Here is a 16027-nt window from a genome sequence, read left to right as displayed (position 1 = left end):
CCGATCTGTATCTATCCCATTGTTTAATATAGTGCTTGATGCATAGAAAGGGTTTAACAAATGCCACAGCTATTATTATCATTATCCCAAAGAATCTTACATGGAAGGTGGGAAAGAACCCAAAATGTCAAGATCTTCCTGTCTGAATCAAGACATTCGGTCACTTTAGATCTCCTAGGGCCTCTACTCACAGAGAGCAACTCTTCTCCTGATGGCCACATGCCAGGCTGGTCTGCCTGCTAAAGGAGCCTCCCAGTGACCACTGCAATCCCATATGGCTAAAGATTGAACTTTCCTATTCTTTAAAACTCCTTGTTTATGCCACTTCAGGCTGAGAACTAGCCCCTAGAAAGGCAAATTTTGCAAGGGCGAAAGAGCAGGCAGAGGACATTCCCATGAAGCTAAACTTGTTCCTGACCAAACCCGCTGCTAAACCAGTTGCAATGCTCAAATCACTAATCGACAGAAGGTGGAAGAGGAGAAATTAACTTTCTTCAAAGAGAAGAAATCAAACTACAGCTGCCCCAGCAATGCCACAAGAAAGAAATCACCTTGTAGTAGGAGAAAAGACTGAGGTTTTCCCATGATCCTCCACGCCCATTCGTTCTGGGCCAGACTGGCTGGGAGAGGGTTCCCCAGGGGCCTTTTAGAGCTCAAGGAGGATGGAGAAAACCCTCTGCTCTCTTAACTGGGCAATGAACTTCAGTTCTCTGGAGGGAGGATGGGATGGGGGCTGCCAGTTTCACCCTTCTCCCTGGGCTAGCCTGCTCCCCATGCCTCTTCCCAGAAACATGGGTCTTCCACACACCACTCTTGGCTCAGCAAGAGCCAATTAAAATGTGAGAATTTAATGGCCCAGCAATGGGTTTTCGCCCTGCCTTGCGTAGACAGGGTACTCCACATTCCCCCACCCGGGCCCATCAGAGGGGAGGAATGATTCTCCCGGCCCACAGGCCCATCCATCTCCCATTCTGCGTTCACCACAAAGCGTCCATCAGTGTGGGGAGGAGGCCGGAACCTGCCAAGGCCCACCTTCTGCAGGCCAGAAAGACACTCAAGGGCTGCTTTTGATGGGAAATCAAATGCACCTTAAACCCTGGACCATGCCAGCCTGTCCCACACTGGATAGCAGGAGTAAAGTGGAGCTCTGCACTAGGCCTGAGGCGTGTGTGCACGTGCGTTCTCTCTTTCTTGCCCTCTCTCCCCCTCCCTTTTTCTCTCTGTCTCTCACACAGACGTAATAATAATAATAATGGCATTTATTAAGCACTATGTGCAAAGCACTGTTCTAAGCTCTGAGGAGGTTACAGGGTGATCAGGTTGTCCCATGGGGGGCTCACAGTTTTCATCCCCATTTTCCAGATGAGGTAACTGAGGCCCAGAGAAGTGAAATGATTTGCCCAAAGTCACACAGCTGTCAACTGGAGGAGCTGGGATTTGAACCCATGACCTCTGACTCCAATGCCTGTGCTCTTTCCACTGAGCCAGGCTGCTTCTCTAGAGTCCAACTGATCTTTGTAAGAAGGAGCACCCCTAAAAGGTCACTGGATAACTTCCCAACAATTTATTTGAGGCACAATCACAAAACAAGATTTGTGGGATTTGAACCCATGACCTCTGACTCCAAAAGCCTGGGCTCTTTCTACTGAGCCACGCTGCTTCTCTAAGCAGCCTGATCATACCCCTGCTGGGGGGTACATCCCCTCTGACAATGAACCCAGCCCACTGTCGGTTGATGCTTTGCAGAGCGGAAGAAGCAGGCTGCAGGAAATAAGGAAACAGCGTGGCCCAGTGGCAAGAGCACGGGCCCAAGAGCCAGGGGATCTGGATTCTAATCCTGGCTTTGCCCTTTGCCCCTTGTGGCACTTTGGGCAAGTCACTTCACTTCTCTGGGCCTCAATTTCCTCATCTAGAAAATAGGGATGAAATGCCTGTTTTCTCTCTTCCTCCTACTAGAGAAGCAGCGTGGCTCAGTGGAAAGAGCACGGGCTTTGGAGGCAGAGGTCACGGGTTCAAATCCCAACTCCACCAATTGTCATCTGTATGACTTTGGGCAAGTCACTTAACTTCTCTGTGCCTCAGTTACCTCATCTGTAAAATGGGGATTAAGACTCTGAGCCCCACATGGGACAACCTGATCACCTTGTAACCTCCCCAGCATTTAGAACAGTGCTTTGTACATAGTAAGTGCTCAATAAATGGCATTATTATTATTATTACTTAGACCATGTGATCCTGCTGAGAGTCAGGGAATGTCTGAACTGATTAGCTTTAAACTACCCCAATGCTTATTAAATGCTTAACAAATATAATTATCATTATTACTCTATCTCCCCAGTTAGATTTTGAGCTACTTGAGGGCAAGAAGCCATTTACTAATTCAACTGTACTCTCTGAAGTGTTAAGCACAATGCTCTTCACCAACTAGTTGTCTGAGCTTGGGCTTGAGAGTCAGAGGTCACGGGTTTGAATTCCTGCTCTGCCACTTGGCAGCTGTGTGACTTTGGGCAAGTCACTTCACTTCTCTGTGCCCCCGCACTTAGTACAGTGCCTGGCACAGAGTACACACTTAAATACCATTAAGAAAAACAACAAAAAAATCCCTCTGGCTTTCACCCTCCTAGTTCCTGTCTGTTAAATGTATTTCCTTCCTCACTGTGTTCAGTCCATCAGTCTATGCTGTCTGTTACTACTAATAATAATAATTTATGGTATTTGTTAAGCACTTACTATGTGCCAGGCACTGTTCTAAACGCTGGGGTAGATATAAGGTAATTGGGTTGGACACAGTCCCTGTCCCACATAGGGACAGTCATAATCATGTAGTATTTGTTAAGTGCTTACTATGTGCCAAGCACTGTTCTAAATACTGGGGTTGATACAAGGTAATCAGGTTGTCCCATGTGGAGCTCACAGTCTTAATCCCCATTTTACAGATAAGGTAACAGGCACAGAGAAGTTACGTGACTTGCCCAAAGTCACACAGCTGATAAGTGGTGGTGCTAGGATTAGAACCCACGACCTCTAACTCCCAAGCCTGGTCTCTTTCCACTAAGCCACACTGCTTCTCTAGGAAGCAGAGTGGGCTCCCCCTGACATTCAAGGTCAAGAGGACTTCAAGGTGAGGGAAAGGGGAGGAAGAAAGAAAGGAGTCAAATGCCCCGTGAAAAATTTTAAGCTGATTAAAAATTAACAGAGAAAAGAATCCATCCCAGTCCATCACAATGCCTCCGTCATATAAAAGCAACTGGGTACTTAGCACTCAATCCTGCTTTCCTTGATATCTGGTTACCTCCTTATCACCTCTCCACACCCATTAGTGGCCGGATAATAGTAGCCAGTCACCTGAACTTCCTTCAAGAAAATCCTTCCTTCCCTAATGCTGGCCCTCCTCCTCTCACTCACCCAAAAGGATGATGCACGAATTCAGCCATCCCTCTGACCGCCCCCTCCAATTGATGTCATTCCCTGCCGTCGAAGTAGGAAGGGTAGAGTGGCAGTTTCAAAATAAGCCAACTCTTTCAGTTCCCTTCTATTCCACAGTTCTCTCCCACTGCAGACATAAGACAAAGGGAGCCCCATTTCTCCTGGAGCTGGTTAAATTTCAAAGAGCCGCTCTGGAAGCTACGGGAGAGTAACAACAGGGGGAACTGATCTCTCGGGACTAAGGCTTGGCAGCGTTAAGGACCCAGATGTGGTCATCTGCTGGGATTCTGAAATGTTATTTCCTAAGGAATGATGTTCCCGAGGAAGGCAGTCAGGGGAGGGAGGAATAGAGAAGGCCTGCAAAGATATAGGTATAGATTATAGATTAGGGAAGCAGCGTGGCTCAGTGGAAAGAGACCGGGCTTGGGAGTCAGAGGTCATGGGTTCTAATCCTGGCTCCTCCGCTTATCAGCTGTGTGACTTTAGGCAAGTCACTTCTCTGTACCTCAGTTTCCTCATCTGTAAAATGGGGATGAAGATTGTGAGCTCCACATGGGACAACCTTGATTACCTTGTATCCCCCCCAACACTTAGAACAGTGCTTGGCACATAGTGAGCGCTTAACAAATAACATTATTATTATTATTATTATTATCATCATCATTGTGATGTGACAATCTTAGCAGCAGACATGCCAGGGTGACGTGGGCCGGGGGTCGACGGCGGGGCAGGCGAGAACAAGGCCCAGTGAGGAGGTGAGCAGCGGCACAGGAGCGGAGGGTGCGGGATGGGCTGGAGAAGGAGAGAAAGGAGGTGAGGTAGGAGGGGGCGAGGGGATGGGCAGCCTTGAACCACCGAGAGTGAGGAGTTTTTGCCTGATGTGTACGTTGACTGGTAGCCGCTGGAGATTTTTGAGGAGGGGAGTAAAATGCCCGGAGTGTTTCTGCACAAAGATAATCCGGGCAGCAGCATGAAGTATAGATTGAATTTTGCACATTGGCACAAACATGTGTTCATTCATGAGATTCATTTAGAAAACAACCAAACGTGACCTCCACTTTTCAGACCACTGTCCTTGGGTTTATAAAAACTTGAGGACGTCGCTTGGCCTATTTTTGTGGCCCTTCCCCTTTAATCTGTAAAACGGCCATCCCTTTCACCTCAGACCAGAAAAGCACATAGAAACAGAAAGAACATAGAAATGCTCAAATTTCATACTGAGTGTGCCTGCCAGTAAAGAATAGCTCCTAATCAACTCTCTCCCTCCACCTGAACTCACAGAGTCCATGTTTGGGGCAGATGGCATTTACAGCATTGCTAATGAAGCAACAGATTATATAAAGCAATGGCTAGAAAGGGAATTAACAAGACAAATATAACCTCAGTTGTCACAAATGTATCACTTCCTGAATGAAGATACTGGGAAATTCCACATTTTTGGAACAACCTACCACAGTTTGACGTATCCAGTGAGTCAAATCTAGGCCAATCCCTTGATTTTGGTCCAATTCCCATCATTCTCCTGGATCTCGGATTCCTCCCACACCATCTTGGAACTTGATTCTCCTCTGAAAACAGCGAAACGAAAGAACAGTGAATAATTGTCTCCCTCCAGACAGAGAAACTCAACAGTCACCTGAAAACCACTAGCCCACCCACCAAAAACCAGGCTTTGCTTATTGGGGGGGGAAAAAAAGTTCTTTAATTCCTGATGGAGCCCTTAGTGCAAATCAGATGATGTTATTCCTCATGGCTCAATCATTACCAAGTGTCTGCAAACATAGAACAAGAACAAGCCCTTGCTCTTTCCATTAAGCCGCGCTGCTTCTCTATATGTGTTCAGTGTACTGGTTAATGTGCATATGTTCTGTGAATCAATCATATTTATTGAGCCCTTACTGTGTGGAGAGCACTGTGCTAAGCACTTGGGAAATTGATAATACGACAGAGTTGGTAGACACATTCCCTGCCATAAAGAGCTGAAACAGTCTAGAATGTGTTTAGTGGACATGTTTGAAAATGGGTTAGATGTATAGAGATGTTAGATGTAATGAGAAGCAGTGTAGCTCAGTGGAAACAGTACAGGCTTTGGAGCCAGAGGTCAGGGGTTCAAATCCCAGCTCTGCCAATTGTCAGCTGTGTGACTTTGGGCAACTCGCTTAACTTCTCTGTGCCTCAGTGACCTCATCTGTAAAATGGGGATTAAGACTGTGAGCCCCCCGTGGGACAACCTGATCACCTTGTAACCTCCCCAGCGCTTAGAACAGTGCTTTGTGCATAGTAAGTGCTCAATAAATGCTATTATTATATGTGTTTGATGTACACCATGGTATTTGATGCATGTCTACATGTTTGATTATGCAACTCCAACATGGAAGTAATGGGGATATCAGCATTCTGGAATACATCCAGCTCGTTAAAGACCCATCTCTAGCCGTTCTTCTTCACGAATCTGTTACTTTTAAAAAATGGTATTTACTCAGTGCCTATTATGTGCCAGGCACCGTTCTACGCACTGGTGTTGATAAAAGCTAATCAGGTTGGACACAGTCCCTGTCCCACATGGGACTCCCAGTCTTAATCCCCGTTTTACCAATAAGAAACTGAGGCACAGAACAATGAAGCGACTTGCCCAAGGTCACACAGCGGACGAGTGGCCAAGCCAAAATTAGAACACAGGTCCTTCTGACACCCAGACTCAAAGTCTAACCATTGGATGTTGTTTCATTTCTGCTATTGACTCTATTGCAAAACTACTGGTTGGGCAAAACCTTCTGAACCCATAGAATCAATCAATTGTATTTATTGAGTGCTTACTGTGTGCAGAGCACTGTACTAAGCGCTTGGGAAGTACAAGTTGGCAACATAGAGACAGTCCCTACCCAACAGTGGGCTCACAGTCTAAAAGGGGGAGACAGAGAACAAAGCCAAACATACTAACAAAATAGAATAGATATGTACAAGTAAAATAGAGTAATAAATATGTACAAACATATATACATATATACAGGTGCCGTGAGGAAGAGAAGGAGGTAAGCCCCTGGTGATGTTAGAACATGTTGGGCATAAAGTTATGGCTGTCTCCAACCCCAACACAGCCCCTTAGCTGTCCTCTTAGTTCCATCCCTGTGAACGTGAGGGAAATGTTCCCCGTATCCCACCCCCCCAGGATGAGGGGACTCACCCAAAAGATGGAAAGCGGTAAGTTGAAAACGAACAAAAGGAAACACTTCTACACTTCTTCACCCAGTGGGCGGTTAAGCATATGGAATTTGTTACCACGGGAAGTGGAGGAGACGGAAAATATCACTAGGTTCACAAGGAGTTTGGGTAAGTTCCTGGATAGGTGGTCCATAATAGAGAGGCAAGGTAAGGATTGTAGAGGGGAAAGGTAGGGTTGCTAGATGGTCTGACAGACCAGCTGAAGAGAGAGAATACTGGGCTGGCTAGACTGGGATCTGACCTAATAAGGGCGTGATTTCTGGTCTTACTTTATGATGGCCTGTGTCCATATCAAAGACAAACGCAAAACCAGGCTGAAATATAATGCTGAAACCTGTTGATCATTAAAAATTCAAGGAAATACCATGCTCAGGATGGGGCAGCCGGGGAAACGCTTGGGACAGTGTTGCCTAATGGATAGAGCCGAGCCTGGGCTGGGTTGGAATCCCACCTCGGCCACTTTTCTGCTGTGTGACCTTGGGCAAGTCAATTCACTTCTTAGTGCTTCAGTTACCTCATCTATAAAATGGGGATTAAGACTGTGAGACTGTGTCCAGCCCAACTAGTTTATATCTACCCCAGTGCTAAGGATAGTGCCTAATGTATGGTAAACACTTAACAAATACTGTTTCAAAACACAATTTCCAAGGAGCGGATTTTCCATTGCTTTTTCCACCACCTCAGATTCAGTTTGACATCCCTTTGGAGCAAAAAAGCCCAGGTTCCTTAATGACCTTCCAAAGACCATGGCAGGGAGTCTGGAGTTAGGGAATTCAACCCGCTTTTTCCAGACCTAATCTCTTCCCCTGCTCCCCGGCCCCCAGCCACTTACCTGCTGTGTGTCAGGCACTGTACTAAGACCTGGGGTAGATACTAGCTTAATCGCGTTGGACATAGTCCATGTCCCACGTGGGGCTGCCAGTCTTAATCCCCATTTTACAGATGAGGTAACTAAGGCCCAGGGAAGTAGAGTGCTCTTGCCACTAAGCCAAGACCCTCTTGAAGGAGTTGGGATTTTAATGAGGCTTTGAAGGAGAGGAGAATAATGGCCTTTTGCAAATGAAAAGAGCCAGGGTTGGTGGTGAGAGAGAAAAGACCCAACCCTGTCCAGAGCAGGTTCCTGCTATTGCCAGCATCTTTGGAGGTGGGGACGGACCTGGAGGGTCTGTAGGTTGCTGAGTTTCTTGTGCCAGTAGAAGCCCCCTCCTCTCTGAGCTCTAACTATCCTTGTGGGTTAAAGAGAAGTCATTTCTTAATTAGCAGCCACCCTGTCACCAGCCTGCAAGGGGGAAGGATGAGGAGAGCAAGGAGACCATGAAATCATACCATCTAGAAACACCAGACAATCAGAATCTCTTGGCAAAGACAATACCATTCTTTCCAATCTAGCATTCTCTCTTATGAGCCCATATTTTGTTCTGATTCTTGGCGACTTGGGGAATATTTGATTCTCTGAACATCCTATTTCATCTTTTTTTTAGAGGCCCTTGAATGCTGCGAAGCACCAAAATGATTCATGAATCCAAACAAAAGGATCAAAGTCAAACTACGAGATTCTGCAGAGACTCTTGGATGTTAACTCCTGTTATTTCATTTTCAGGACAGTAATTCTCTTGGCGATCTTTGCTCAAAGTACCTAATAAATATGGGAGTCCCATATGGAAATCATCTGTGTTCCATGTGTTAGTCATATATCTAAGTAAATATCATGTACATTACAACCATTATTCGTGTACTTCTTTAGAGAAAGAGATGTTTTCAGGGCAGCTGATTTCTATAGGTCCTTCACTGAGGATCTGATCATTGCAAAGCGAGTCACAGTCAAAGTCCTGAAAACTCCAAGCACCAGCCCACTGCCCATGGGAGCTCAGTAAATTGGTGATGATGATGAACTCAGGGACCCACTCAATAAATTCTGAATGAATAATGAATGTTGAATGATGAACCATTTTTCATGATCCTAAAGTCAGAAGCAAAAAATTCCTTTTCCTCCAAGCTCTGAATCATGTTTATATTTTGTCAGGATTGTGGTCATCATCATTATCACTGTTCCTGTCAGCAGTATCACCTTCATCACCTTCCTCAGCATCTTCATAATAATAATAATAGTAATGACGGCATTTATTAAGCCCTTACTATGTGTAAAGCACTGTTCTAAGCGCTGGGGTAGATACAAGATAATCAGGTTGTCCCACATGGGGCTCACAGTCTTCATCCCCATTTTACAAATGAGGTAACTGAGGCCCAGAGAAGTGAAGTGACTTGCCCAAAGTCACACAGCTGTCAACTGGAGGAGCTGGGATTTGAACCCATGACCTCTGACTCCAAAACCGTGCTCTTTCCACTGAGCCACGCTGCTTCTCTAGAGTCCAACTGATCTTCGTAAGAAGGAGCACCCCTAAAAGGTCACTGGATAACTTTCCAACAATTTATTTAAAAGGCACAATCACAAAACAAGAACTTATGTTTTACTGATTATCTTGGGTTTTCTTCAGTTTACTCATCATTGTTCAGCGTTTCAAACAGTGCTAGCACATAGTGAGCACTTAAATACCATCATCATCATTATCATTACGGAGCCCATTGTTGGGTAGGGACCGTCTCTATATGTTGCCAACTTGTACATCCCAAGAGCTTAGTACAGTGCTCTGCACACAGTAAGTGCTCAATAAATACGATTGAATGAATGAATCGCCATCAGCAGCAGCAGTATAATCATAGTCATCATCGTCCTAATAATAATGATACTTGTTAAGTGCTTACTATGTGGCAAGCACTATTCTAAGCACTGGGGTAGATACAAGCTTCTGTCTTCCCCTTTTAGACTGTGAGCCCACTGTTGGGTAGGGACTGTCTCTATATGTTGCCAATTTGTACTTCCCAAGCGCTTAGTACAGTGCTCTGCACATAGTAAGCGCTCAATAAATACAATTGATGATGATTCCTGTGGGCCCTCCTTTCAGCCTACATAACTTCCTCTGTCCCCTCTCTCCCCTTTCCTCAAAATACTCCCCCATCTCGTTCTGGGGTCATCCATGAGGGAGGAGTCACCTACAAACTGTTTCCAGAGCCTCCTCTACCACTGGGTCACAGGGAAAGAGTAAACAGGCAGGGGAACTGCAGGGCCCCACCTGCAAACCTTTCCCATAAGTGTTCAGCAGAACTGGCCGGAAGGCATGGACTTCTGCCCTCACACAGCCAGGACCCCCCGCCACCCATTTGTCCCCCACCCATCTCAGCCCCTGCCTCGGCCAGGACGAGCGCAGGCCCGGGTTCTGACCACCAGACCTCCGCTGGGCATCAGGTTTTGCAGCGCTGGGCCTTTCTGCTTACCAACAAGCGGATGCGGCCACAAGCGGCTTTACCTCAGGGCTGGCGGTGAGCTGACAGCACCCGAGTTGGAGCTCAATCAGCCCAAATTTTGCAACCGTACACCTCTGGCAGTGGCGGGAGCTTGTTGGCAAGCGGAAAGTTTTCCTCTGTCCGCTTCCCCCGAGGGTCTCATCCACATCTGCCCAGTACCTGGGACAGCCTCCAGATCCTGCTTCCCTCTCCCAGATTCCTTAGAAACAGAATGTTCCCTTTCTCCCTCCCTCCTTGTTTCTCTCCCTCCTACTTTCTCCTATTTCCTTCTGTCCTCCCTCGCTCCTTCTCCCTGATAGTCACTGAAAGGTGAGAGGAAGTTGCCCAGCCTAGAGGAAAGAGTCAGGGCCTGGGACTCAGGACACTCAGTTTCTAATCCTGGCTCCACCACTTGCCTGTTGTGTGGCCTAGGGCAAGTCACTTAATCAATCAATCAATCAAACTTCTCTGGGCCTCCATTTTCTCATGTGAACAAGGGGGATTATATATCCATTTTCCCTTCCCCTAGGCTGTGACCATCATGGGATCATTCTTCCACTGGGTCATTATGAGAAGCAGTGTGGCCTACTGAAAAGAGAGTCAACTGACCTGAGTTCTAATCCCTGCTGTGCCAATTGCTCTGCCAAATGGTTGCTGTGCTACCTTGGGCAAGTCATTTGACTTCTCTGTCTGGAAAATGGGTATTCAACACCTGTTCTCCCTCATACTTAAGACTGTGAGCCTCATGTGGGATAGGCGCTGTGTCCATCCTAATTAACTTGTACCTACCCCAGATCTTAGAATAGTGTTTGACACATAAGTGCTAAACAAATGCCATAAAATAAAATAAATAAATAATGCTTCCCCAGTATATCTATCCCAGAGCTTGGCACATAGTAAGTCCTTAAATTCTGCTGTTATTACCAAGTCCTTCCTTCCTGCTCCAGCTCCATGGACCCTTTCTTACCCTGAGCAGCTGCAGAAGCAAAGCCTCTCTTAGTTCAGGAAGGCAAGACTTGGTTCCCCCTTTTTCTATTCCTCCCCATCTACCTACACTAAACCCCCACCAGTAGATTATAATCTCCTTGAAGGCAGGGTTAATGTCCATTAACTCCAATATACTCTCACAAATGCTCAGCACGGTACACTGCACAAGGTAAGGGCTCAGTAAATACCCCAATTTACTGAATGTCTCTGGACTGTAAGCCCCTTGTGGGTAGAGAATATGCCTACCAATTTGAACTGCACTCTCTAGAAGACTTAGTACAGTGCTCTGCACACGGCAAGTGCTCTGTAAAATTGATTGAACAACTGTTGTCCCTCCACCACAATTTCAAGTTCTACCATAACCCGATGTATTGTCGACTACTCAAGGGCAGGAACTGCATCTAATTTCTACTGTATGTTCCCAAGCACTTAGTACAGTGACCAGCACACAGAGAGGCTGAAAGAAACATGATGGAGCAGAGAATTCAAGGGAGAGTTTTGCCTTTGGATTATGGCTTTCAAGGACAGGGATTGGGTCTTCTCCAACTCTTTTTGTTCCAAACCTCCAGGTTATTCGTGTGCACACAGGAGGCACTCAGTCAGTGCTGTTATTAGTGAGGAGGAAGAGGACTACGTTGGGGGAAAAACTACAGAACCACCTGCCACATCTGGTGTTGCTTATATTGGGGACATAACAGCCACCAACCAGCACATGAACCATATTTTCAAATCTAAGGTACATGGCTAGACAAAAAAAACACACCCACCACCCTGCTTTCCCCTCACCATCCCACCCACCCTACCCTTCTTTACAGCTACAACGCAGGATGTTGCTTTTCAAGCAGTAGATCTATCACTCAATGCTGATTCCTCTCCAGATAAGGGAAATGGTCTTTAAAAATTTCTTTTGGCGTGAAACACTCCCTCGAATCGGGAGCTGAGAGTTTTGTCACTTTGGAAGTTCTCTCTTGACTTCTCTCCATACAGCTCCACCCTTCAGGCCACGTGGGCAGCCACCCTACTGAAACTCTGCCTCCCTATCCCTTCTGCCCCCAGCAAAGGTCCTCGCACTGAACCACAGATGACAGAGATGCCAAGAGGGGCAGAGAAGATCAATGGGTGGCGGCCCCTGGGACAGTCAGAAGATGACCTCTCACCCACTCCCCCTGGATGAATGCCCTCCATGTGTGAATTTCAACACAGTAAGTGCTCAGTTGATACCGCCGAGGACGGACACCGTGGGCACTGGATTTGGGAGAGGCCTAGTGATGTTTGCTGAAACAGTAGACGATCTGACCTGAGAGAATGACAGGCAGAAGGCTGTCTCCATAAATGATTTCCTTTTAAAAGGTCTGTGGGCTGCAGCTTCCCCAGCACAGTAAATCCAAAAGCACTTGGCCACTCCTTCCCCGAGCAATTGTTTCTCCATAAATATTGGAACATTTCTAAGTTATGAAATAAGCCCCATAATCTGTTAAAGAGCTTGCCTTGGAAATATACTGGGGGCGAACGCATTGGACTGAGCTCGCACTGATACCGTCAGATAAAGAAAAATGACTCGGGTGCTAAATCATCAGAGCGGCTGCAACTGGGGCCTCCAGATGTGCTCTGGCCCTCGTGGAGCGAGGGAAATGGGAATGGTGTGTGTCTCCAGCCCACAGAAGGGACACGAGATGGGAGCTTTGCGGCCCAGTGGAAAAATCTTGGGAATGGAAGTCAGGGGGGCCTGGGTTTGAGTCCCAGCTCGGTCCTGGTCCGGCTGTGTGATCGTAGGTGGGTCATCTCACCTCTCTGGACCTTGGTTTTTTCATCTGTCGAGTGGGAAGAATGAAACCAACTTCTCCCTACTTCACAGGGATGCTGTGAGGATAAGATGGAACCATGGGTGTGAATGTGCTTTGTAGAAATAAAAGCTTTTGAAAAAGAGAAGTGAAGGGGCTGAGGTCACAGAAATACACGAGGCCTAGACTAGCAACTCTTTAAGACAGATATTGTACCAACTAACTATCATACTCTCCCCAGTGCATAATACAGGAGTTTGCACAGTCTAGACGCTAAGCTCCTTGAGGATTGGGATCAACCATTCCATCAGCGACACTTACTGTATGCAGAGCACTTTATTAAGCATTTGAGGGAATACAATATAATACACTTGGTAGACAGCTTCCCTGCCCGCAAGGAGCTTACAGTCTAGAGGACCCTCTTTACTACACTGTACTCTCCCAAGAGCTTCATATAGTGGGTGGCATAGGAAGTCATGCTTTTTATAGTCTACTGATTGATGGACTGATTTCAACAACCAAACCTATCCGTTCCCTACGTTTCACCTCTTGAGATGATCAAATAAATTGATCGGTGGTATTTGAGTAATTACCACACGCAGGGCACTGAACAAAGTTTTGGGAAAGTAATAATAACAATTGTGGCATTTGTTAAGCGCTTACTATGTGCCAGGCATTGTACTAAGCCCTCGGGTAGATACAAGCTCATCAGGCTGGACACAGTCCCTGTCCCACACGGGTTGCACAGTCTTAATCCCCATTTTTCAGATGAGGAAATGGAGGCACAGATATGTGCATTGACTTGCCCAAGGTCACACAGCAGACAAGTGGCAGAGCTGGGATTATCCAGGCCCATGCTCTAGCCATTAGCCCATGCTGCTTCTACCCTGGAGTTGGTAGAAGCTTGCAATCTAACTGGGGAACTTAAAACCTAGTGGTGGACCAAAAAGAAAGTCAAACCCCAAAGTGATAAGAGAGGAAAATCAAATATCTGCTGCTGCAGCCCAAAGACCTAGCTTTAAACCAATAACATGAAATTTTCCATCCTGAAGAAAGAGAAATGTAATTGGGTCACTTAAAGGAGGGGGGGGAACAGCTGTAATATAAAACATTTCTGAAAAGGAAATTCATACTTCAAAAGCCCTGACTAATCAGAAAGTGATGCAGATTTGAAAGGAAATACTTAGATTGTATTTTTACCCAGCTGAGGAGTCAGATGTTTGGAAATGCCCTGAATTTTTCTAAATATTTCCTGCTGTTATTAGAAAAACAGCTTGGGCGCTTTGGGAACAAAGGACACACTTTGCAACTTTTCTGTCTATTTTTCCTAATTCCAGCTGCTCTGTTCCACTTGCAGTGGAGAGATTAATAGTAAGCAGCCCGGGCCACCACTCCCTCGCCCAACCCCCATTCCACCACCATTGCCCTCAGCTGCCTCGCTGAGCTCTCCTCATAAAAATCGCTCCGTGCTGAGTTGCAACGAAGCGTCAAATTTGGCGTGGGGAGAGGGAAGGGAAGAGAAGAACACCCTGACCCATTTCCAGTAGGGTTTCTCCGAGAACTTCTGAGCATGGCCAGTGGACAAGAGCTTCAGAATACCCATGAGGTGAAGCAGCCTGGGGTGAGTGGAGAGCCTGTGGTTGCTCCAGACAGAAACTCAAACTGAGAGGGCGGGTTCTGGCCTGCCCCACTGCTTTTTTCTTCCCCTTCTGCTGAGAAATCTTGGGTGGACAAGAGAAGACACGACACCTCCAGCAGGGAGGGTTCTTTCCACCACAGTTCAGAGGGAAACCCAGGGATGAAGCCCTAAAAATGGCAGCCACTGGTGAGTCAAATGAGCAGAGGCAGTTTCTGGTTTGAGGTACCTAATTTGGGGCCAAGGAGAGGGGAGAAATTCACCACAGAAAGCATCAGTTTTGAACACCAAAAAGGCCCAAGAGCACACACACCCGTGAATGTACGCTGTTGCAAAATTTCACCTGCCTGTAATAGACATCGACACTCTTCACTTTGTGCAACTGCTCTGACTGACGTTTTGATCAGGGTTTCATGGCTGGTGGAAAGAGCCCGGGCCTGAGAGTCGAAGGATCTGGGTTTAATCCTAGCTCTCCCATTTGCCTGCTGAGTGACCTTGGGCAAGTCATTCAACTTCTCCATGCCTCTGTTTTCTCAACTGTAAAGTAGGGATTCAATACCTGTTTTCCCTCCTACTCATAATAAGAGTCCCATGTGGGACAGAAAATGTGTCTGACCTGATTCGCTTATCTACCCCAGCGCTTAGTACAGTGCTTGCCATAGTCAGGGCTTAACAAATATCACAATTAGTAGTATTCTCCAGGATGGCTCTAGTTCCAAGCACTCACTGTTGAAATGACCCTTTGTAAGAGAATATTTAGTGAGCACGTACTGGATGCCCGGCAATGTACTAAATGCATAAGAAAATACAGCACAAAGATGGGACAGGGTCCCTGCCCACAAGGAGCTTGGGTTCTACCAAGGCAATAGGTGACACTTGAAGAAACATCCCCAGATGCGAAATGTGGCACCTATAGAAAGTCCAGACCTCACTGACAGAAAAGGTGGACACTTCAAACAACTAAATTTGCAGACCTTCAGGTTGATGTTACTTCAGACCCTCAGAGAACACACTAGCCTTCTTAACTATTTTCTATCTCTTTGTCATTGTCTACGGCTTTGGGCCGCGTGAAGCCTAGGTAGCGGAATTCAGCATTGGCATTTGGCTCCAGATGGCTATAAAAGCTTTGGATGACATCGTTTTCCTTTATAAAACATCATTTGCTTTTTAAGCAGCTGGGGGGAAATTCTGGGTATGTTCTAAAGTACAAAGCCACAGCCACAAAACCAGCCTCTGATCATTCTGTTCCTCTTTTATATCTGGTCACGCAGCAAGTTCTTGTAATTCCAGGACACATTTTCCAAACGACAGAACAGTTCCACACCCCAGTACATGCCCTTCAGTTTGGCTTCTGGCTGGGCTCTTCATGGCTGAGGTAGTTAGTTGACAGGACTAAATGAATCCAGAAGATAGTTTTTTCTTTTTTCCCCCTCTAATGAACACCATTGCCAGCACATAGATTTAGTATACATGGTTCCCTAAAAGCTCAGAGCAGCTGAAATACAAATTACAAACTATGAGTAATACTTTCACTATGATCTATTACAGCATCCACTATTCATTTGCTGTCAATAAGGGATTCAGAGAAATAGATGGGCGTGTAGGACTACTAGACAAATATCCCATTTTGGTC

The 16027-nt window shown here is 46.3% G+C and overlaps 1 long non-coding RNA gene across 1 annotated transcript in view; it reads right to left on the bottom strand.

Annotated features, from left to right (window-relative positions):
* The window catches only part of LOC119945276, a 91061-nt gene that overhangs the window by 23442 nt on the left and 51592 nt on the right, over positions 1-16027 (bottom strand). The window contains exon 2 of the long non-coding RNA XR_005456162.1: positions 4878-4994. This is a non-coding gene — a long non-coding RNA (uncharacterized LOC119945276). The remainder of the gene's footprint in view (positions 1-4877; positions 4995-16027) is intronic.

The sequence above is a fragment of the Tachyglossus aculeatus genome, chromosome 24, assembly GCF_015852505.1.
Source record: "Tachyglossus aculeatus isolate mTacAcu1 chromosome 24, mTacAcu1.pri, whole genome shotgun sequence".
In the NCBI taxonomy this organism is placed as follows: domain Eukaryota; kingdom Metazoa; phylum Chordata; class Mammalia; order Monotremata; family Tachyglossidae; genus Tachyglossus; species Tachyglossus aculeatus.
Note: the sequence above shows the minus strand (reverse complement) of the source record. Positions and strands in the feature narration are given on the sequence as shown.